Source organism: Pogona vitticeps, chromosome 1 (assembly GCF_051106095.1).
Source record: "Pogona vitticeps strain Pit_001003342236 chromosome 1, PviZW2.1, whole genome shotgun sequence".
Taxonomy (NCBI): Eukaryota; Metazoa; Chordata; class Lepidosauria; order Squamata; family Agamidae; genus Pogona; species Pogona vitticeps.
In genome coordinates this window covers 91,260,248-91,285,105 of record NC_135783.1, presented here as the reverse complement: position 1 = coordinate 91,285,105, position 24,858 = coordinate 91,260,248, and the positions used below count along the sequence as shown (strand labels likewise).

General features: G+C 39.7%; 1 protein-coding gene and 1 long non-coding RNA gene across 2 annotated transcripts in view; one reads left to right on the top strand and one right to left on the bottom strand.

The window, feature by feature from the left end:
- SLC35F1 (solute carrier family 35 member F1) overlaps positions 1-24,858 on the top strand; it is a 282,097-nt gene that overhangs the window by 32,835 nt on the left and 224,404 nt on the right. The gene's annotated exons all lie outside the window — the stretch shown is intronic.
- Positions 632-15,174, bottom strand: LOC110083612 (uncharacterized). Its single transcript, XR_012086341.2, has 2 exons — positions 5,306-15,174; positions 632-2,619 (listed from the first exon to the last, which is right to left on the bottom strand). It is a non-coding gene; the product is annotated as an uncharacterized LOC110083612 (long non-coding RNA).

The window sequence follows — 24,858 nt, the reverse complement described above, 5'->3', positions numbered from 1 at the left end:
ACAGAAAAAGGCATTGGAACACATTAAACAGCGTTTAATGTGTTCCAATGCCATAAAATACTTATCATTGTGCGATGTTTCCCAGGAGCCGGCAGCCATTTTCGCACCCTCCGCTCGCACAACGAGGGTGCCAAAATGGCTGCCATCAGCTGTCCGGCAGGTCCAAAATGGCCGCCGGAACAGCCGAAAGGGCCCGGGGTGCAGCGTTTTCGCGCCCTTGGTAAGCAAGGGGAGCGCGCGAAAACGCTGCCGGAAGCCCCGAAATGGTTGCGCGCAGCCATTTCGGGGCTTCTGCAGCATTTTCGCGCGCTCCCCTTGCTTACCAAGGGCGCGAAAACGCTGCACCCCGGGCCCTTTCGGCTGTTCCGGCGGCCATTTTGAAGCCGCGGAACAGTTGATCGGCGGGTCGCAAAGCAAAGGTCGGTAAGCGAGCAGCTTACCGACCTTTGTTCTGCGATTTCCCGCCTATACGGGCACCGTTTTGCGATCACATTTGCGATCGCTAAAATGGCCTTGTAGAGTGAATTCATCGCTCTACGAGGCGCCCGTTGTGCGAGGCACCACTGTACTAAGAAATAAATCATGGACAGAAGCTGCATGTTTTGTTTAGCTGCTCAGGCTGAAAGCGGAAGGGGTAAGAGGCAGGAGGCAGAATACTGACAAGATGGAATTCTTCAAAATTCTGGTTTGTTGTGACTGAAGAATGTGGTTAGTGAAGTATACTTGATCAAGTCAGGTTTAAATACAGTTGATAGTTCCAAGTAGAATAGAACATAAAACTATAACTCCCCATGCACCATGGATTCGAATGTTACTCAGGTTGAAAGTAGCATTAATGCCTTAGTGTTTTTAGTAGGTAGATTCAAAATGCATATGTTGGCTACTCATTACACGGTGTGTGTGTCAGAGAAGAGAGGGAGACCGTTGTGACAAGTAGTTGTACAGTGCCAGGAATAAAGAATATGGCATCTTCCCAAGAGAGGAGTATTTTGAATTGTGCTGTTGCCTCCCCTTTGTCTCTTGTTTCCTTGAGATAGCACACAATCATGAATTTTAGTTTCCTGCAGATCTTTATCTCTCCTTGAGAACTCCCACACTCAGTAAATGTACAGCATAAATGTCTTAAAGCAGCTATTTAGAGGGCCCTTCACCCAAAATTACCTATTATAATGGATTAATTGCTCCCAAACAAAATAAACGGCTGAAGAGTTCACACAATCTATTTGACAAGTGCCTTTCTGTAAAATGTTGCAGTATATATTCACTGACTCAATGATTTTTCAGAGCAAATGTATGCAATGTAATGTAGTGGTTACCATAGTAATTAATCACTCTCTTTTAAGGAAGAGTGTAGAATGCCAATACACTGCAGTTTAAACTGCCCTCTGGGCATCTTTGTTTTCATATTTCATCTGAAAAGGTGGCTTGGAGGTTTGTTTCATTTTACAGAAAGAGAAATCAGAATTCTGTTATGATAGATAAGTCTTGTTTCTTCCTGCTGTCCAACCTTATGTTGAGACTGAAGCAGAGAATAGCCAGTTATATGCATGTTGACTACACAAAGATATATCTCGTGAAAGCTCAAATGAACAATAACTGAACTTGCAAGATCCCATAATTTTATGAATGCCCAACTCCAATATATCCATGTAGTAACTGGTAACACTGGAAATACAAATTTAATGGTTACAGCTGTATGGAAATTATGCTTTGAACTTTGAACAGAATCTACTGATTAACAAAATGGCATTAATTGCAGGGAATGGGAAAGAACACTGTTTTATAGTTGTGGGACCCATTATTTCAGCTGAATATTCTTTAATTTTGACCACCAAAGCCACATTTTGTTCCAAAATTTTAGTTTCAGATCATAACATTTTAAATAGTATTGACATTGTGTATTTGGAACCTGTTGGACAGATGCTGTATTGTTGTTACGGGAGGAAGAAAAAAGGGATCTTGTGGAATCTTGTACTTTGCTGGGGTAGAAGGACAGGCTGCAGGACTTGTTGTAACATGATCCTTGTGATAACTCAATCCTCCTCAGAGCAAAGAAACTGCACAGCTGGGTCACCAGTCATGGTGCATGTTACAAAAGGGATTTTAAAAAGAAGAAGCAGCAAGCAAGCAAGACAACTGAACCATGCACAATATTTTGTTCTTCCCATCTGCTGATGGGAGTCATGACTACTTCACCATCTGGGTCCATCATCTGCCTTTCAAAGAAAAAGAAAAAGAAAAAAGAAAAAAGATAGGTTGTTAGAATGGCCTTAAGCAGAAGAATTGGAACAACTAATCATAATTATGATGCACATATTCCTCTGTGCTTGCCTTTTCCTTTTCTTTCCTTTTCCCCTTGTATTCGCAGGTACCTTGTTTCCCTCCTATCATTCTTCACAGCTGCATAACTCTTTACAGGTGACAAGGAAACAAGCTCAAAGGAATTCTGCCTTTCTTGTCATGCACCTGTCAGCACAACTTCAAATGTTCTGTTTTGATCCACATACCTTACATAAGTTGTTCACTCTTGCAGCTCAAGTCCATTTTTTCTCTCCTGTTCTCTTTTCTGGGTATCTGTGGCATTTCATCTTGTTGAACAATGACAGCTAGAACACAAAACTAAAGCAAAATCACTGTTAGATTTTCAGTCCTCTATACACTATGCAGACTCAGGAAAGCATTTGTGGAAGGCCATTGGTTTATAGAATAATTGTATATTTGCCCTGTTACTAAATTCAGTGGAACTTAGCATTAAATTTGGCAGCATTGTGAACAACTAAATAGACAGGGATGAGCACACTAAAAGTGCTTCCAGTGGATTTTTCCCAACATCTTTGAGGCTAAACAGCTTGAATGTATGAGGTGGCTGTCTTAGTTGTTACATCAAGAACAACAGGAAGTCTTATAGAACCTTAAAGATTCATACATTTTATTATGATCTAAACTTTCTTGTGGACTACATTGTTCATAAAAACCTACACCATAATAATATTTGTCTGATGCCAGAATAGTACTGTTGAGTTGTTGTTGTTTTTCATATGCAAGTGGTATTTTGAGTACCGTAGTTCACTGGATAGCTCAGTGAGTTAGGTATCTGTCTGTGGAGCCAGAGATTGGGGGTTTGATTCTCCATCGTGCCTTTCAGAAGAACAGCCAGCCTAGGTGGCCTTTGGCAAGCTGCACAGTCCCAGGATGCCCCCAGAGTAAGGGAATGGAGGATACTTGTCTGGAAGTAGGGGTCTTGCAGATGAAGCCAGTCTCGGGATCTGCAGATGAAATCTCCCTCCCCTCTTGACCAGCAAGGAGAAAGGAGACGAGCGCTCAGGGATATGTTTCAGGGCGGGATCCGGATGAATAAGGACAGCTTACCCTCAGGCATCTGTCCAGAGGAATCTCTCTTCCTTTTCCGCGCCCCCTTTTTTATTGTACTCTACTACCTTTGCACTAGTTAATCAATACAGAGGTAACTAATTTCCTTGAATACACAAGCATCAGTAAACAGAGTGGTTGGTAAACAGACAGTTAATAGTAAACAGACACAGATAATGGTCAACAGATAATTTCCTGAGTACATAGACGAGTTAGACAAGTTCTTGAATACACAACAGTGTAGAGACTGTAACTACATTATCCAGAGACAATAGACAGCAGGTCAATGATTTATCCGTTACTGGAAGTTAGCAGTTATGTACGTGTCTTGCAGCTAGGGCATGATGCCTGCTACTAGCATACAGATATATACATTTATATACATTTATAATATTCATTTGCTACTGCCATAGATATATACATTTTAAAGGCATACAATTTTCCCACAGATACTCTACCTTGAAAACCTTGAAAAGGGTAATCATAAAACTGAATGTACTTGACATGCATGATTAGAAATACCTGCAAAACCATTATCCATCTAACATTACAGTTCTTGTACAACTCTTCTGAACAAACAAACCTGTTCTTGTTCCTGGTGTGTGTGTGTGTGTGTGTGTGTGTGTGTGTGTGTGTGTGTGTGTGTGTGTGTGTGTGTGTGTGTGTGTGTGTGTGTGTGTGTGTGTGTGTGTGTGTGTGTGTGTGTGTGTGTGTGTGTGTGTGTGTGTAACTGACTGACTGACTGACTGACTGACTGACTGTCTATTTATGGATTGGATTTCTTTTCTCTCCTGCCTTTCTTTTCCCTCATGCTAGCGGCTCCAGGTGACTGAAACTAAACATTAGAAATACATTTACCATTTATACGTATTTATTTATTCACGTTGTATTTTAAAATACAGTTTAAAAACACACCAATAAAAGAATTTGGCATCTGACAATTAAAAGCCCCTTGCACAACAAGTAAGGTCTATTGCCACAAGGGCCTCCTTCCCTCATGAAAAGTTAAAAGAAACAGGGAAGAAACAGGGAACTGCCACCAAAAAGGGGCCTTTTCATGTCTGCATACTAATATAGAAATGCAGAACACTCTATTACAGTAATCACCATTACCACCACCATCTTAGAACTGCAGAACTGAATGGAACCTGATGAATCATCAAGTCCACCCCCTGTCAAGGAGGCACAGTGAAGAACCAAACTCCCAACCTTTGGCTCCACAGTGAGATGCCTAAACCACTGAGCTATCCAGCAGTTCTATATCTCTGGCTGGTGTAATTTTTCAAATCTGGATCATGAAGTGCAGTGTAAAAAACCCCACAACTAATAGGCAAACATCCTGTTTCTTAAAATACATGAGTTCTGGAAGTTGTGGAGATGATCATAGGGATTCATTAATTTACTCAGAGTTCTCCAGCACATCACCACAGTTTTGTATATGACTAATTTAGCTGACTTTGCCCTGTTTCAGTCAAATGGACTGCAAATTCCTTCATACCTAACTGTGCTGTGCTATTTATGTTTGTAAACTGGATTGAAATTACAACAGCTTCAGGGCAGAGCTTGAAAATATTTGTAAAAACACCTTACATGTTGTTATTAATTTAAAATGTTGTAGTGCAACAACACTTGTGTTGATCACATTCTTTGGAATAATCTGCTTTTCTTTATTTCCTTTTCAAAGACAAAAAAAAAGAAAAATGTTTTTAAAAATGGTTCCCAATGCACCCCAAATGACCCTAAAAATAATGTTATCAAAATAATAAGCAAATGTTACTAATTATATCAACATCAACAATGAATTCAAGTTAACAAAACAAGGACATTACTATATTCCACAGTTAAATGTGTTAATATTTTTACTTGCAAAGCATTACTGCCAAAGTTCCCTAAAGCAGCCTTCTTTTGAAATATACAATCTCCTTTTCATATTTACCCTTTTTAATGTTGCATTCTTAGATGAAAGTTATGCAGGGAGCCATACTGGGCAGTTATGTTACTTCTGGGTTTAATCTCTTCCCTCCCCCTGCCCTGTCACACTAGTTGCTCCCCTTGTTAGAGGCAGTAATCACAGAATGACTTGCTGAACAGAACTGTCCCATTAAATGTGAGGGGGATCCCCTGCTAAGTGGCTCTCTTAGGAATGCAGGGAGATTGAAAGGAACAGTAAAAGTGCAGCTGCGCCTGAATGCTGCCCATGCGGTTGCTGCCAGCTGGTGGGCCTACTTCATGCTGCTCCCTGTCTGCCACACAGCCATCTGCTGCAGTTTTAATGAATGAATCTTTCCCTTCTCTTTTTTGGATGGAACAATGGCTTTGGAATTGTGATCTGCATTCCAATGGACGTACATGCACACATGCACACACACTTTAATTCTTTGTCGCCAGTGCAGGATGAGGGGGTTGGGGGGTTGTGTTTTGGACCTGCTTTCCTTTTAGTGTCCTGTTTTAGTATGTAATGATCAGTGGTCTGTGTTCTTGTTTGCCATAAATAAAGAAAGTACTCACTCCCTTTTGAGCATTTTCTCCACTCCAGGAAAGTTATGTGTGAGGTTGTTCCCTCAAGTAGTTTTCATCTTTGTCAGAATTCACCCAACACCTGTTTTACTTTATTTCTTTCTGGCCAATCTCCGCTTGCTTTTTTCACTACAGATAACATCCTCCTTACAGTCTATGGACTGGCCTTCTCAAACTGCTAGCCTCCAGCTATGTTGACAACTTCCATCACCCTCCTTCTCCATTTTGTTGGGAGATGATGGGGAGATTGTTGTACTGACCAACTAGGAGGGCACCAGGTTAGAGAAGGCTACTACAGATGCCAAACAGGACTGAAATGCATATATTTAAGGAATAATCAAGGCATAATTCTATACATTATTTTGCAGTGGCATTTCAGCCCTTATCTTTTGTTATTGGATCTCATTATACAGAAAAGAATGACAAAATAATCAGATACACTGAAATAAGCAAACATAAAGCCATATGGATTCATTTTGCCTCTTGCTTGCTGTGGGCACACAGTGTTTTGCTTTATTCTATTGTTCTATTTCATGATCAGGATAATAGTCAGCCATATATAGTACAGTACACAGCAGGGTATTATGATTTTTAAAGGTTTTATTTAATATCTCTGTTACTTAATCAGAATACACTAATCAGCCACTATTAGGGGACTTAAAAACCTCAAAATGTTTCAGTTTGGAACATAGTATGATGACATCATACAATTTAAAACCTAAGCATGTGCCAACTTGGAGGCTGCAGAAAAGCTGCAGGTGAGCTGCTCAGAGTTTCCCAAAGGAAAGAGCAAGATGTAAGTGCAACAGAAAGGTTTATTCACCAAGAAAAATGTCTTCAGGCACAAACGCCTTAGAGCCGTGAGAACAGTTACAGCACTGAAGTGTAAGTAATAGGTCTTGGCATTCAGCAACGCTGATGCTTAAATGTCCCAGGACTTTTTTTGGTTGGAGGAGAATGCAAACAATGCAGCCTTAAATATGAGGAAAGTCACATGCTTCATCTGTAATTTTAAAAATATTGTACCAGTTCAAAAATTTAATCAACGTATTTCAAGTCTACCAGTGCAAAAGCATGGCTGAAAAGCACTGAGAGAATATATAGTGAAAATGAACAGAAATTACTAGAGCAATTGTGCGTAAAATTAAAATTGTAAATTTCAGTTAGCCTATTGACTCAGAGCCCATTTAAACCAAGTATTAGTGCTAATTTAAGGCCACTTTGCACAACCATTTTAGAGATGGAAATTGTTGCGAGGTGGTCCGATATAAACATAACCTGAAAAACCTGGAAAGCAAGTGCTGGCAGTTATCAGCCTTAGTGTTTGGAAGTTTCTGAAATGACCAGAGCTTCAACATGGTCTTATAAGTCAGAACCGACTTGACAGTACATGATTATTATTATAGGGAAATAAATAAAAGTAATATGGAGGGGGGAAAAAAGCTCATAGCATTTCTGTGACTAGGTGGTGAAATACTGTTTCTTATCTTTTTGGTATCTGAGATTAGTTCTTTTTAGATCAGTGGTAAAAAGTGCAGAACTTCTCATTGCTCTCGGTAATAGGCACATGTTTTCCTTTAACTTCCAGAATAACATACGGTATAGGCACATTTTGTAGAGGTGCAACATAGCCCATTTAATATAGAATACCAGAGGGGCATTTCTGTGACTGACAGCTATAGCCACATGCTATGTCAAAGAATCCATACATCGGCAAAGAAAGGGAGGGAGAGTCAGTTTTACTCCAGTTTTACTGGATGTTGGTGCGTTCAGCATTGTGGCTTCATAGTAAAATCCTGCACATGCTTGTGTAGTCAGAAGCAAGTGCCATTAAGTTCTTTGAGTTCGGTTTCTGTGTACATAAGTGTAGGGGTTGTGGTTGTGTACATAAGTGGTTGTGTACATAAGTGTAGGATTGTGGTGTTTCATTTTCTATGACATGCTTCATTTCCTCTTTTGTATAATTTGTGTGGGAATGAAAATAGTGATAGCTCATGGACCACACTTGGAATGAAAGTGATAAAACAATGCAATGCAACCTGGCAAACTGCCCTTCAAATACAAGAAACATTCCGACCCTGTAAAGGAACTATGACGTGACTGTGTAAAATCTACAGTTTACCAGTGGTCCATTTTGATTATTGAACATGAGAGTGATGGATTTAAAATCAAGCTCTTGGCTTGTTTACATCTATACACTATGCTACTTTTCTTGTTATTTTATCCCATATAGGACCATGATCCCACCTATCATTCTTCTTCACAAATGAGCTATTAGATTCTGAGCAGCAGGGCTCTGGCATGAATCAAAGCTGTTCCCTCTCCTCAGTAGTTTCTTTCCAAATAATGCCTAAAATGGCCAGTACAACCTAGCAGAATGACTGGTAGTGGTGTCTATGAGTGGGTATAGATTTCTTAGGAGGGGAGATGGACTGATCTCTCTGCTAGCTTGAATGGAAGAAAACGGACAGCGATGAATTTGGGGCAGTGCCATGGCTTTGTTTTCTTTGATGTGCTGTTCAGCTGCATTGTGCAGGGAAGTCTTCCAGCTCCTTTCTTTTGTGAAATGTATGCAGTGATTAATCCCCAGAGTGCACCTTTACTAGGCAACAAGGGAACAGAGCCTGGAATCTGGTCATTTCATTGATCAAACTTGAATTTGAAAGCATGGCTCTTCCTTTGTGCAATATGGTTTGCTTTAATGTGCTACAGCCAGTCCCTCGTCTTCTGAATCAGCTGTTGCATAATGCTTACCTTTGGAGTGTCCTGTTCAAAAGCCTTCCGAGACTCTTGTCAGCTCTGATCTAAATATTTTATGACCTAAACTTAGTGTTTGAACATGACTAGCAGAGTTCAGAGACCTATATAGTTGTGATGGTTGTATCTGACCTCTGGTTTCAAAGGCAGCATGCCTTTGTAGTCCCCAGTTGTTAGGGAACTCAAATAAGAGGATGCTGCTGCACTCATTGGACACCCTGGGAGCTTTCCATGAGCAACTGCTTGGCCACTGTAGTGTAGTGCTACACTAACAAGGCCTGATTCAGCTTTTTATCTGGTGATGGCATAGCCAAAACTTCTGGGCACAATGCAAAGTATGACATCTTTTGATTTGACGGGACTCCCTGCATAGTTCCCTTTGATGGCTCTCTCCTCTGCTGATGGTGCAACTGCAATAGCTCCTTCTGTTCAGCAAGCTACAAGGGCATTGTTGAAAAGGCAAATGTTAATTTCAGTGACAAGGAACATTTTAATTTCTCATAATATTGCAGAACTTATGTTTTCAGGACATTTTGGAAGACGAAAAAGGTGGCTATACCTAGTTCCCTGGCATTCCTCATAATGCCCAATCAGCACTTTATATATGTATATAAAGAAGAGCCAAGGCAGGCATGAATGATAGATTATATAAGGATGCTGGTGCCCTGGACTCTACCCAAGGATTCTGAGTTGTTTACATCAGCTCTGAATCAAATTGTAAGTTGTCACGCAAAAGGCTACACCTTTCCCATCTTTGCATCTATTAAGTATGCCATTTATGTGTTCCACCATTGAGCTACCATTGGTGACGTGTGCCTTTTGCGCTTTGGCAATCAAAATGTGGGTTTGCCTGCCTCCCTGAAGATTTGTTAATTCTCTTCATTTTAAAGTGCTCTAAAGCTGACAGTTAAAATGTGCAGTTTGGTTCTATGTTTATTTCTCTGATGGACTGCTTTTTTTTCATCTGCTACCTTTTACACAGTGCATGCATGTATAGATATTTGATGCATGCACATTGTGTGTGGATGGATGGATGGATGGATGGATGGATGGATGGATGGATGGATGGATGGATGGATGGATGGATGGATGGATGGATGGATGGACGGATGGATGGATGGACGGACGGACGGATAGACAGACAGACAGACAGACAGACAGACAGACAGACAGACAGATAGATAGATAGATAGATAGATAGATAGATAGATAGATAGATAGATAGATAGATAGATAGATAGATAGATAGATAGCCTTTCTGCCATAAACATTATAAAACACAGATACAATTAAAAAAAACACAGATACGATTTAAAATAAAACACAGATATGATTAAAACAAAAAGCTGATAAGCTGCTCTATACAGTCATATATATAAAACTAGAAACAAGCAAGAACCCAATTCTAATAAGAACTCCAGGCAAGCATTAAAACAACCACAATATATACCAATGCTGTTTAAGTGTTTTTAACAGCTGTCTTTTTAATATAATTGCTACTAGCAAAGAGATAATTAGAACGCTCTAAAAAGGCTGTTTTAAAACAACACGTTCAAGACAACTAACGATGACATACAGAAACACCATTATCAAGTGCCAGTTTTGACTGCATAGATGATGTCAGATCACACATCTGGGGATCAACTGACAGGGCAACTAATTCTAGAAAAAAAATCATCGTAATGGAAAAAAAAACCCACAGATTCACAGCAGCTAGGGAATTCTCTACAATATTCAGCTGTTACTGAGAAGACAAAGTGTGTCTGTGCAGATAGTTTCCACAGAAAAAAAGTAATGCTTCTCTTGGCCAAGTATTCTGTTCCTTAAGAAATGGGTAAGGAATTTCAGCTATCAGTGTGAGCAAAATCGTCTGAGCAAAATCAAGATTCCAGTTTAGAACAAACAAAATGATTACCAAGTGCAACACATTAGTGCTCCTATTTATCATCTCTATTGCACTTTGAATATGAGAATCTGTGGTGTAGTGAGCAGAAATGGGCTACAGCTCAGGGACCCTAGGTTCAGATGTTAGCTTGACCATGAAAATTCCCTGGAAAGTGGCAGTAAAAAAGCTACTCTTTGAATTTCTCACATACCACCAGACAATTTTATTTACAAAATTTACCGGATGAACTCTAGGCACATTTTTAACTGGACAAATGCTGTACAGTATTTATTACTTGTGTGTTTCTCAAATGTGTTTCAATGGGGTTTTTTAAAGGTTTTTATTCATTTTATGTATTTGTATTATTCTACTGTAACAAAGGACGTGGTGGCGCTGCGGGCTAAACCGCAGAAGCCTTGTGTGCTGCAGGGTCAGAAGACCAGCAGTCGTAAGATCGAATCCATACGATGGAGTGAGTGCCCGTCACTTGTCCCAGCTTCTGCCAACCTAGCGGTTCGAAAGCATGCAAATGCGAGTAGATTAATAGGGACCACTTCAGTGGGAAGGTAACAGCATTCCGTGTCTAAGTCGCACTGGCCATGTGACCACGGAAGATTGTCTTCAGACAAAAACGCTGGCTCTATGGCTTGGAAACGGGGATGAGCACCGCCCCCTAGTGTTGAACACGACTGGACAAAAATTGTCAAGGGGGACCTTTACCTTTACCTTTACCTTTACTGTAACAAATGGGCTACCCCAAGGCTCAGTCCTGGGTCTGGTGCTCTTCAACATTTTTATTAATGACTTGGAAGACAGAGTGTAGGAAATGCTTGTCAGATTTGTGGATGACACAAAATTGGGTGGAATAGCTAACAGACTGGAAGACAGAAACAAAATTCAAAATGATCTTGATAGGCTGGAGTGCTGGGCCAAAAACAACAGAATGAAATTCCACAAGGAAAAGTGCAAAGTACTGCACCTAGGAAAAAGAAACCAAATGCACAGTTACAAGATGGGTGATTCCTGGCTCAGCAATACTACAAGCAAGAATGATCTTGGAATTGTCATAGATCACAAGCTGAATATAAACCAACAGTGTAATGTGGCTACCAAAAAGGCAAATGCTATTTTAGGCTGCATTAACAGAAATATAGTTTCCAAATCTTGCAAGGTGCTAGTCCCCCTCTATTCAGAACTGGTTAGGCCTCACCTTGACTATTGTGTCCAGTACTGGACACTACACATCAAGAAGGATGCTGAAAAATTGGAACAAGTTCAGAGGAGGGCAACAAGGATGATCAGGGGGATGGAAACCAAGCCCTATGAGGAAAGGCTGAAAGAAATTAGTATGTTTAGCCTTGAGAAAAGAAGGTTGAGGATTGATATGACAGCACTTTTCAAATACTTGAAAGGCTGTCATACAGAGGAGGGGCAAGGTTTATTCTCGATCATCCCCGGGTGCAGGACACACAACATTGGGCTCAAGTTATAGGAAGCCAGGTTTCAGTTGAATAGCAGGAAAAACTTCCTAATTGTTAAAGCAGTAAGACAGTGGAACCAGTTACCTCAAGAGGCAGTGAGTGCTCCAACACTGCAGGCACTCAAGAGGAACTTAGACAACCACCTGGCAGATATCCTTTGATTTGTATTCCTGTATCGAGCAGGGGGGATGGACTTGATGGCATCCACTATTCTATGTGGAGGGTAAATTATGAAGAAGTTTGCACAATAGCATTGCTGAACTATGTGCATATTCCTCAGGCTCTGATTTCCTGGCTTTCTGCAGCTTGAACCATTATAAAATAGTATTTAATCTGGTCTGAAGCCAGCAGGTTTTGATAAAATCATTGACTGTCTGTCTGTCAGTCTGTCTGTCTGTCTGTCTGTCTGTCTGTCTGTCTATCTATCTGTCTGTCTGTCTGTCTGTCTATCTATCTATCTATCTATCTATCTATCTATCTATCTATCTATCTATCTATCTATCTATCTATCTATCTATCTATCTATCTATCTTAAACAAAGAGTATGCCATTATGGCACAATTAATGCACCAGGTAACTGAAATATGTGAACAAAGCTTGGAAAACTTGTTTTGTTGCATTACAGCTCACATTCTGAGGGATTCTGGATGTTGTAGTCCAAAAGAAAAAAAGTAGCTTTTCCAAGTGCTACATGTAAACCAAAAACAGGGATTGTTTTGGAAAAAAGCATTAAAGATTTTTTAAAGAAGTGTTTGCTTCTTTCTCTTGAAATAATTCTTCATCTTGGTTGATCCTGTTTTCTTCTGCAGATCAAGGAAACAAGTGATAAGAAGACTATATCAGCATTGTTATTTGTCAAAAATTGTTAGAAGGCACTTATTTCAACTGCCTGTTCAGTTGGTATCTTAGAATCCGTATTTCAAAGGATGTTCTTCTGTCCTGTATACAGTACTCCTTTTTATGGGCCAAGTCCTGTTGCGCTGCTAGGTAATAGGTGTAACTTGTTCAGGCAAATTGCCTCAGATTAAAAAATCTGTGTAGATATCGTCTGTTGCATGCCAAGTTGCACAACTCAGTATGCAACAGATTTTGTCTGTGGATATTTCTTAACTTTAGGTAGTTCATCTCTAAAAATAATGCCTTTTGCATAGCAGTGCCACACAATTTTAGCCTATGATTCTTGAGGGTTTTTTGCCCTGCTCATTCAAGGTATTGCAAAGTCTCCAAATCCCTTTTTACCCAGAACAGTGAAACGCAGGTCTGGAATTCATCTATAAGATATCCTGTGAAACATCATGTTCAATGACTTATGAAAAATGCATTTCTTCCATTCTTTTGCACATTGTTGGGTAGAATACAGTGGTGCCTCGCAAGACAAAAGTAATTCGTTCCTATGGGAAACCTCGCAAGATGAATGAATTATTTTTGTCTTGCTAGGCATCGGTCTTGCGGGGAAAAAATTGTCTTGAGAAGCACGGCCATAGAAGAAGCCGTCTTGTGAGTCACCAACACAATCGCAAAAACCATTCATCTTGTGGGTTTTTCGTCTGGCGAGCTGTTCGTCTTGTGAGGCACCACTGTACCTTGAATGGTAGGAATTCTTTGTGGAAGACTCCTCAGTTATTACAAGACAAGGGAGGCAGAAAATTTTGAGATGATACAGTGTATGCCTTCCTATAAGAAAGTTCCATGTGTTTCTAAGAAGTCAGATGTTTGGGCAAAGGAAGGACCTCCAGGTGAAGCAATGGCCTTGCTGTGGAGATGGCAAGCAGATGGCTTGATCCGTAGGCTAGTTTCCATTCTCACCTAGAGCTCCTGATCAGTAAAAGCCTGGTTAGGAGTAAGGGATTATTTATGAAAAGAGCAAAGAGTCAGGAGATGGGCTTGTCTGGGGGGTTCTGGCAGAAAAAAAGTAGCCCTGCTGAGTCAAATGGAACTCAGAAGTCGGTTGTGCCTGAAAACAGCAATCCCCACTTCACTTCCCTCTGCCAAAGGTTGGGTAGTGGCGCAGATCGCCATGTCCTCGGTTCCCAAATCAGAATGAAAACCTGTTTGCCCAGGGGTTTCTTCTGGTTACACGTACTGAAATGTGTACCACTTCAGTTTTCATTCTGTTACTTTCTCTACAAATATACACATCCTTCAATAGCTCTGAGACATATGTTGTATTGCTGAGATTGAGATTTTAAGCCTGTGGGTACAGCCGGTGTGGTTTCCAATTTCTCCACAGTTCATATTTACTTGCTTTATAAATAAGTGTATTTTATAACTCTTTCATTTTATAGTTGCTTTACAAATAAAAGGATAAAATACCTGTGTGAAACAGTTGGCACATGTGAAGTTCTTCAAAGGATTTTATTACTCCTGGAGATGATTAGTTGACTTATTTTTCTCTGTTCTTTCCTCCTTAGCATGTTGTTTGGGCACTATTAATGTTGCCACTATACACTGTTGTCGAGAATGGCTTACTCAAGAGAATGTTGAGCATAAATCCCAGCAGGGTATTGGAACAATGCAGTGTTCAGAAGCTGGCAGGAACAGTTAAGAAAATAGTACCCTGTCTTCGGAAAGTTATTATACATATTTTCCACTGTAGTGTTTTGGTCTGTTTTTAAAATCTGTGTTCTCTTTTCTTCTTATAGATCTCAGTCTGTTAACTTACCAAAATTTTTGTTTGTTTCCTTTTATATTGTTAATATAGAAGAGCCAGGGCATCCTCCTGGGTGTGCCAATAGCAGGGAGGGGGATTCAAGTTGTAGAACATGTTGGAAGTCGGAATTAAGTTACACTGGCGACTTGACTCATCCCCCCCCCCCCAGTGTCTCGGACTAGACTCAAAACTCAGAACCCACCCACCTACCCGCTCACTTTTTTTGTGGGAGAACAAGCTTGTTTTTAATAGGGACTCATACTAGGGCTTGGGACTTGGGGCTGAGAGAAGAAATAGCATAGAGAAAAATTTTTACATGTATTTATTTGATTTATATTTCCTGGTAAGATAGATAGATAGATAGATAGATAGATAGATAGATAGATAGATAGATAGATAGATAGATAGATAGATAGATAGATAGATAGATAGATAGATAGATAGATAGATAGATAGATACATACATACATACATACATACATACATACATACATACATACATACATACATACATACATACATACATACACAATTGACCATATATATACGTAATTGACCAGATAGGCGGGATATAAATTAAATATAAATTAAAATTTAAATAAATTTTAAATAAAATTAAAAAAATTCACATGTATTTCTTTGAAATTAGACCCAAAGAGGAAAAGTAGCAGGCTGTATCCTACCAGTGTGTGTGTGTGTGTGTGTGTGTGTGTGTGTGTGTGTGTGTGTGTGTGTGTGTGTGTGTGTGTGTGTGTTACTTTTCCTCTTTGGGTGTAATTTCAAAGAAATACATGTGAATTTTTTTCTCTTTGCTATTGGCCAGGGATGTTGGCAAATCTTTGTCAGTCGGTTGGTCTGTCTGTCTGTCTATACTGGTATGAAAGATATCTTAAAATGCATGATAATTTTTGGAGTTATCAGGGCACATATCTTTGTACTTCAGTGGCTTTGTAATAATTACCCTGGGGAACTGCCAGCAAAGTCTTGGATAAATCTTAATTAATATAGGCAATTATTATAAGACTATACCTGGGGATGGTCTCCTTAGTCAGCCATAATTCAGCTAATTATAATCAGGATTTGTGAACATTTTAAATCCATTTAGCAAAATGTTTTCATAGCATTTAAATTCACCTCCATCCAGTCATCCATATATATGAAATGGAGACAAAGAGAGAGGACAGCGGGTGTCCGTTCCCCACCACCATGATCACACCTGTTCTGGAAGCTGCAGATATAAGACGGCAATGGGCATTGCATCTATACAGCCCTAAGAAATGCAGTGTGCTCTCTGTGATGAGGAATCTAAGGTTTGTCCATTTTTAACAGCCCAGACATCAGAGGGAAATGGTCAGAAGTGTGTTTCTCCTTGAACACCTTTTTGTTTCTTTTTTTCCAGCCTAGAGAAGAAATGTGATTCTCCTCCCATGTGTTCCCTTCAAATGCATCTGTGGACATCAGTAGACAAAGGAAGTGCATGCAACAGCAGAAAGATATACATGGGGATATATATACACACACAGCCATCTCTCGCTTTCTCTTTCTGTAAATATTTTTCTGTATAAAATACACATAGTGAGAGAGACACTTCAAATACATTTACAAGGTATTCAGTAAGATGTTTTATATTCTGCACATTGACCCTATAATTACCAAATTGATGATGTTTTCACTAGTCCAAGTTTTTAAAAACACAGCTCACAATACACAAATAAGGTAACAAAGGGGTGGGAGGGATTTTTTAAAAAGGAAAACATCCTTGCGGTGCCAACAGTGTCTTAGGGGGAAAAAACCTTAGGGACTTCCTTTCTGCTGAGCTGGCCTATTTGGTTATCTTAGCTAAGTCTTGTTTGTAGACTCTGCATTGATTGGCAGTGGTCCTCCAGAGCTTCTGGCAGCAACTTTTCTCAGCCCCACCAGGAAATGCCAGGTACTGAATGTGGAACTTTTGTGCAGTCCCTACCACTTAGCAACAGCCCTTTGTCAACAACAACAACAAAAAAATGAATCCAAGCCTCCTTAGCTCCCAGTTCTAGATAGAAGGAAGAGTGTAATTCCATTTCTGTCTCCAATGCAGAGTGCTGATTATGACCTATATGGTTTAGATCCAGGCAGCATTTCCTCTGATTGTCATCTGAGTGGGAGCCTCGCCTGTCTGTGTCCAGGGAGTGGGGTTTCATCTGAAACCCAGAAGTAAACAAGCATCAGCCCCAGCTGCCACTTTCTGGTGCCGATGGACCTCTGCATGCCTACACACATGGACACCTTATAGGGAATGTTGGATCCAGGATATCTGAAGGAATGTGTCCACACAGACTCCTCATTTGAGGCTTTCCAGCCACTAAGATCTTCAGAGCAGGCCCTTGTCTTGGTCCCATTACCACCACAGATGCATTTGAAGGGAACACGTGGGAGGGTCTTCTCTATGGCTGCTCTCAAGTTGTGGAATGCTGTCCCTTGGGAAGTCAGGTTGGCCCCCTTCCCTTTTGGTGGCAGTTAAAGACCTGCTTCTTTACGCTGGCTTCTAATATTAGAGTCCCTCTTGGATGCTGGGCATATGTTCTGTTTAACTGTGTTTTAATTTTTTTTTCAATTTTTAGACAATCTTTATAATTAGTATTATGTTTAGTTTTTTTAAAAAAAAAACTTTGTGGTTTATTGTGGTTTTAGCCTAAATTGTTTTAATCCTTAAGCTGTCTTGAGTTCCCTCATTGGGAGAAAGATGGCCTAGAGAGGAAACAAAGAGACAGACAGATAGAGAAACAAGGAAATGAATCAAACAAGTCAACAATTCCATTTGTCCCAGTCCATTCCACATAGACCTCACAGTAATAAAAAAGGCACTCTTTCCCCTGTGAAGAAATGTGACTCCATATATTTTGTCCATTTTGCCTGGCCATCAAATCCTGACCCTTGTCCACCCAAGGAAAAATGCCTCTTGGGGGGTATATAACCTGAAGGGGGTTCCACTCCTCCTGAAAGATTAGGGTTGTAGTTTAAGGATACTGTTAGAGCCTTCATTTTACTAGAGATACAAATCTCTTTAGTGAGTGGCTGAGAATATCTTTAAGCAGCTGAGGTTGATATACAGTACTAGGTTTGGTCCTATCTGAACAGAGATAGTCTTGCCATTTTTATTTATAGTGTAGGAGCATCCTCTATGAATTATTTCAGTATGTTAAAATTGGACATGCCTCTGTCCAGGAAAAAGAGGAGAGCTAGATTGTTAAGTGGCATGGGTGATATGAACCTATAGTGCTAGTACTTTGCCATTTCCACAGGATGTTATTACATTTCTGGACCAAATCCAAAGTGCAAGCTTTAATTGTTAAGCTTCATATTGTTTGATGGCATGATACACATTGTTAACTGTTGTGGGAATCTGGTAATTCCCTTTTCTAGTTAGCAGAGTACAAGGGTAAAAAGAAAGCAACAGAATCAACGTCAGCAGGAAAAAAGTGTCAGAGAGAGAGAGGGAAATAGATTAGCGTCCACCCCCTTCATAGTAACTAGTACTTAATATAAATCACTCTAAAAGCATTTTAAGCAGATAAAGTATCTTCACTTACTGTTGTGACCTTCAGTTATGGTCTGAAGTATAAAAGACAGGGCGGAAAAAAGAAATTGTAGTCTCAGCCATGTGGGAGATTGAGTCCACCATGCACCCATATGGTTGGAGGTCAGGAATAGAAAATTACTTGTCTGCTTTATTGGAGATCAGATAAGAAGAGGGAGAGCAAACAAATAATGGAAGTGAATCAAACAAACAAACAAACAGGAAGAGAGGAGGGGCAAGCTAGATGGGGGAAAAGAAACACAGCCAGTTGGTTAGTGGCAGAAAGACTTAGTGTTAGGTAGTGTACAAGATTATTATTTTCTCAATATTAACTTGTGTCAGCTTTGTAGATGACAATGGTCTCTTCCTTTCACGTCACCAGTGGCAGGCCCTACCTGCCTCTTTTGAAATCCTGGCCAAGTTATCCATAGACTCAATTTAGGTTTTGATCAACACTAAAGCCAAACCTTTTAGGATGTTCACACCATTTTGAATCATGCAGCTTCTAAACAGTATAGGCATTTACAGGTAATACTCACTGTTAGACATCACCTGAATATGTATATACCCAGAGCTTTAACGAGGCAAAGGCCCATGTTGGAAGCTGGCAATTGAGATAGGAAAACTGTCTTAATTCAGTTCTTTGTACATCTCCACCTGCAGGCTTGTAAGTAAAACTGCATGCTGATCAATTTAATTGTGACCACATAAATTGAACAGACCTGGATCCCATGGTGCACCTTTGCAGTGAGTGAATGCAGATTTCCCTCCCTGTGTAGTTGCACCCTTATTCTAACAAGAAATGAGAATCACTGTCATTTAACTGGAACATAACCTCCCAAGAGTGTTTTATGGTGCAAACATAAGGGGCAACTCCCTGTCTGAAATTTGAACCTCCCATGAACCATCACAGTAAATAAAAAAGAATCTCGGTTCTTCCTGAAAAGAAAACAAACATCTAGCTTTGCAGGCAAGGAACACAGGGAAAACACAGCCCCCTTATCAGGAGAAAGGCAGTTGATAAATAAGAAAAATACATAAATATTAAATTTAATTTAGAACTATAGAGGTGAGGAACCTCAGGGGATCCAGTCTGGCATTCTGGGCTTCTCCAGATGGCCATGACTCTCTCACTGTGACATAATTGTTAAATAATTTCCTAGGTTTTGTATATCTGTGCCCACGCTAGAAAGCTGAAATAACTCAATTACAGGGAGTAAGTTCTTTCAGCTAAAATATGATCTCATCATTTTCCTTTTGCCCCTACCCACAACATAGTAATGCACCCTCCTCAAGAACTTATCTGAATTCAGACCTTAAAAGGGTCACCCTAAATTCAGTGACTCACTCTTGACTAGAATCTTGAAAATATAGTCTCAGTTATCAGCCACCACCTTTACTAGCTTTCAAACTGCTGGAACACCTTGATGTGTACCAGCAGCATAAAATATGTTTTAAAATTGCAGCATGGGCAGAATTTTATAATAGATATTATAACAGACTGATTGGAAATTGATAATAGTTTATTAGAGATCAAAACAGAGAATTGTCATGCACAGCCAGTAAAATATGCTGAAAAGACTAAGGAAAAATTTGAATCTGTACTTCACATTAGAGATGGGTGCAAACTGAACTACAAACCAAACAAAAAACAAAAAACAAACAAAAAAAACCACACACATGAACCGGGCTGGTTTGTGGTTTGGTTTGTGCAACCTGTTTTGCTGGGGGGAAAATGTGGTGCCAAACTTTTTTCCACTCGATGCTTCATTTTGCATTGATAAAATGTAGGCCTGCCTGGTCCCTTCTGACTAGCCCTCCCCCCAGCCTCTCTACCTGGTCTCCTCCTCCTCCTCCTCCTCCTCCTCCTTCTCCTCCTCCTCCCCCACTGCCACCATCTTCAGAGACAGTAGCCTGGCTTCCCTTCCAGGAGCTGAGCCTGCTGTCTCTGCACATGTGACAGCCTATCAGCCTTGCTTTCCTTTTCAGGGGTTTGGGTTGGTTTGTGGGTTGCCAGAAACCATGAGCCATCACAAACCACTGATTTTCCAGTTCATGCCCATCTCTACTTCACAAAAGTGTTTCTAGTTTTGTGAGATATGACAATGGGGTGGAAATAACTACTTTAGCCAAACAAATGAGCTGACCAAGACAGTTAATCAGAAATAGAGATGGGCACAAATTTTTAAAATAAATCACCAAATTCATTCAAAAACTGCTAATTTGTTGATTTGTATTCGTATGAATCAATGCCCATATGAATACGAATCAGTGCATTTTTAGCAATTTTTGAGTTGTTGATTTGTTGAGCAAGGCACCTAGAGACACCAAAATTTCAACTTTGATATCCAAAACCTAAACTACACCAAACTTATGGAGCTTGTAGAGGAGAGTCAGGGAAAGCTTCTTTGTGATTTCGGTGTCTCTAGGTGCTTGAAGGAGTGTTTTATAAGGTATTAAAGCCAAAAACAAATCAGTGAAATGATTAATCAATTTGTCAGAAAACAATCGTAAATTCATAATTTGTGATTTATCAACCTTAACGAATCATGAATCAAAACGAATCACAATTTTTCTGATTCATGCCCATCTCTAATCAGAAACTTCTTGATGATTCTCTTGCTCCACGCCACTCACAAAGATTTCTGTCTAACAGATCCTTTTAGTACAGCATCACAGACAATGGAGAAATGTGTGGATGTCACTGTAAGGGAATATAATTATCATCATCATGTGTCATCAAGTCAATTGTGGCTTATGGTGACCTTTTAAGGGTTTTCCAGTTAGACTATATAAACAAACCTAAAGTGACAAAAAGGATGGAAATGGTAAAGCAAATTTTAAAGGCAACAGGAAGTCTGAAGAGGGAAAGATGCTGACAACTGGTAGTAAGCAAAATTTTGAATATCAATAATTAATATTCAAATTGAATTGAAATTATTCCTTGAAGCCAACAGTATTCTGGAAAAAAAAGCTTAAAACACTTATGTTGCAAATTATGATCAGGAGCAACTATGTGTTCAATTAAAATAAAACAAGTTCTTCACATCCAAGGACATTTGGTCACTAAGTTGCTCTTATCTGTTCTGTAAACATGAGTGGTTTGAAACCTAGCAGGGATAGGGTTCTTTTTCAGATTAATATGTCTGAAAGCTGGCATACTTAAAGTTCAAACAAAAATCTAAAATAATCCAGAATTATCGACTTCTGTTTGTTGTTATTCATACATATCCTAGATTCTAAATGCACTACGACACCTTTAGGAACGATTGAAGCAACTCTATTGTTATCTAGGTGCTGCAGATTACTTTGTAGAAGGAAAGAAAGTTCGGCATCAAACAGTACAATTTATTCCGTAAATCAAATTCCAAGTGCCACGTGGGTCTATCCATTTGCCAAGTTTTGTGTTCCACTGCCCTCTGGTGAATGTGATATGCCTCAGTTTCTCTTACAAACTAGATCTGGTGAACAAATGTGGAACTCTTCTAGCAGTTGTTGTTTCAACTTTTATACCGACCCATAGGGCTAGAGGACTCTCCAACCAATTTAAAAACATATTTGGACAAAGAACATTTTGCCCCTCAGCAAAATGGGTACGTTGCTGTAACATGAAGGAAAAGGCAGACATCTGTCATTGCCATGTTCTGTTTCCTAAATAATTAGAATGGGGGTACAGCCCCGATGTATGTGTAAAAGAAGTGTTTTATCATTTTATCACTTCCATGCTCACTCCCAGAACTCTGAGCTTTATCCAGTATTCACCTTTGAACCCAGGTGATTTTCTTATAAACATTTGCTCTTATGCCTTGTACAAAGATTGTTTTGTCTAGATAAATGTTAAATTAAGGATATTCCTCATCAGCATGAACTAATGTTGAAGATGGTGTTTGATTTTGTTAAACATATGGTCAGATGTTCCAAATATCCCCCTTTCAGATGTTAACATGTTGCCCTATATCCGTTTGGTAGTACCAGATAGGGTAGCCCTACTGAATGAATAGGACTTCTTAAGTTAAGTCAACATTCAAGTAAGTTGTATTGATTTTCTGAGTGTATTCTAGCTGGGACCAACAGTTGGATTTTAAACATTGGATTTTGTTCTATTGCCCATTGTCCTCTTGCAGGGCTCTGATGGCATTGCAGAAATGATGTCACTGGTAATGGCAGATTGCTGCTAATTAAGGAGTTCTTTTTTCACATTTGGGTGTGGGTGATTTCATCTCATGGTGCATGAATCACAGGCATTGAAAAAGAAACACTTTAATTAGCAGCAATCTGCCACTGCCAGTGACATCCTTCTCATTGCACAGGCAGAGCTCCCCAAAAGGATACTGGCCATTTTCATGCATCTGTGCACCTATTATGGCTTATACAGTAATGTATTTTTGCTTCCTTAAGATGCCGCTAAGATCTTGATTCTTATGTTGTATTTGTTACAGCGCACTACTATGGCCATTATCCCAGAATAAGCTTCTAATGTGACATTGCAACAGGCACTAGTTGAATTTCAGTCTGTCTGACAGCAGGCCTTGGGGAATATTAGGAATAGATTTTTGAGGGAATAAAATAGCACCTGTCTTTTATTTCTTCTTTCATTTTCTAGTTTTATGTGTTTATTCGGTGTCCTGTACTTTCTTCTGTATTTTATGGCCCTGTTTGGACAAGTAAGAGGTTTTGGGAAATGTGGTATATATGGAGACATAAAAGTCAATATTTGGTAAAGATCAAATCTTTAGAGATTATTATTTTGTAGTAGAAGAGTCTCTTTACTGCACAGCGTTACTTCCCTCCTTCTGTCTCCTTCATTTGGGAATTTGATGGGTGTGGGAGCAGAAACAGACTTCTCTTATTAATAAATTCAGTCTAAAATGTTTTAAAGACTATGTGAGCACATATGTGTGCTGAAAACATAATTTTGAGGGTTTTTTGTTTTTGTTCTCTGAATTTCTGCGATGCATGACAAATCCACACTTTACAAAGATCAGCCGGTTTTAAAAGTGGCCGTTTGAACGTTTGACTTCCCATGAGTTTGCATTCCTTCCATGCAGAGTCCTTCTGACTCTCAGCCTCAGACTGCTGATCTATTTTTAATTCCACTCTCCTTTGGAAAGCAGCATGCTCACAGAATATAATATGTATCTCAAAAAAAGCCTTTCCTAGAATAAAATTTAATTGGTTGTCATGGCCATTTCCCGCAGATCCTAAATACAACCGCAGCTTGGACTCAAAAACACTAAATCTTTCAAGCAGATTTTTTTTAAAAAACCACTTAGTGAAGGGGGGAGGAAGGTTCCTGTATTTTTCATCTTGTTCCATACATTTTAGCCTCTGTGTCATATTTATCTTTTATATATGCATTTTATTTATTTGCCCATTCATCTCATTTCAGTTTTCAAAAATGTCATAGCAACACTGTATAGCTGTATCATAACTTTTTAATGAAGACTTTTTATGATGGCAGACAAACTGCTTTCTTTAAAGCACTGTTTTTGAATTCTGCATCATGGGATTGGTGCGCCCTGAACAGAACAAGGGAATAGATTTTTAGTTCTAGAGGAGGGCTAAATATTTTATGCTGACTCCAAAATAACCCCTACTTCAAGACTGTGTTGAAATTGGTAGTGTTCCATCATATCTTCCTGCGCCATCTTAAAATTTAGCTCACACTTATTGGATTCTTTTCTTTCCTGCTATTTTACCTTTTTTTTCTCAATAGAAAAAGAAAATTAGAAAATGAAAAACCCCCAACCTCACCATCTGAGCATGAAAGACAAATGAGTCAGGAATGCTGAAGATAGCACTAGATTTATAAATCTGATTTAAGCTGGTAGTTTGGGATATTACAAAGTTTATATCTAGTTTGTATCAAAGTTTATATCAAAGTAATGAAAATGTTTTGGTGCAGCAATACAGTATCATTGCCCAAGTAGTTTATTTCTCTTCCACAGCAGGTAGTAGGGACAGAAATAAAGATCCTTTCCCTTTTCTTCCAAAGCAGAAGGTGAGGAGGGTGAATCAATCCAGAAAACAAAACAAAACAAAACCCTCTATGTACACTAGGGGTCTCAAACATGCGGCCCGGGGGCCGTTTGCGGCCCGCCCAACAATAGTTTGTGGCCCCCGCCTTGCCTGCCCCCCTCAAACTGCCCACGTGTCCTCTGCTGTCAAGAGTCAAAAAAAGCCTCGCCTCACTCACCGGCTGTCCCCCAAGACAGCACCTCTTGCACCCTCCATCCGGAACTGCAGCCTGCCAGCCAGCCCGCCTGTCTGCCAGCTGGCAGGCTGCATTTCCAGATGGAGGGTACAAGAGGCGCTGTCTTGGGGGAGAGCTGGCAAGCGAGGCGTGCTGCCGGCCCTTTTCCCCAAGTGCCCGAGCCGCTGCTGAGTGATGCCTGAGAGCAATTCCTTACAGCTTTTTATATGTAAATAGACACTTCATTTGTGTAATATTCATTCCCATCATGCATTCTCACTTTTCTGAAGAAAAATCCCATATAGCTATGACTTCTAAGTAACATTTAAACCAGATCCTTGGTTTGTGGGGCATCATAAATATTATTTAGGCTAGTAAAGCAAACTGTGCTACTTATATACCACCTCATCGCACTTAAAGCACTCTCTAGGCAGTTTACAATCTAATTAT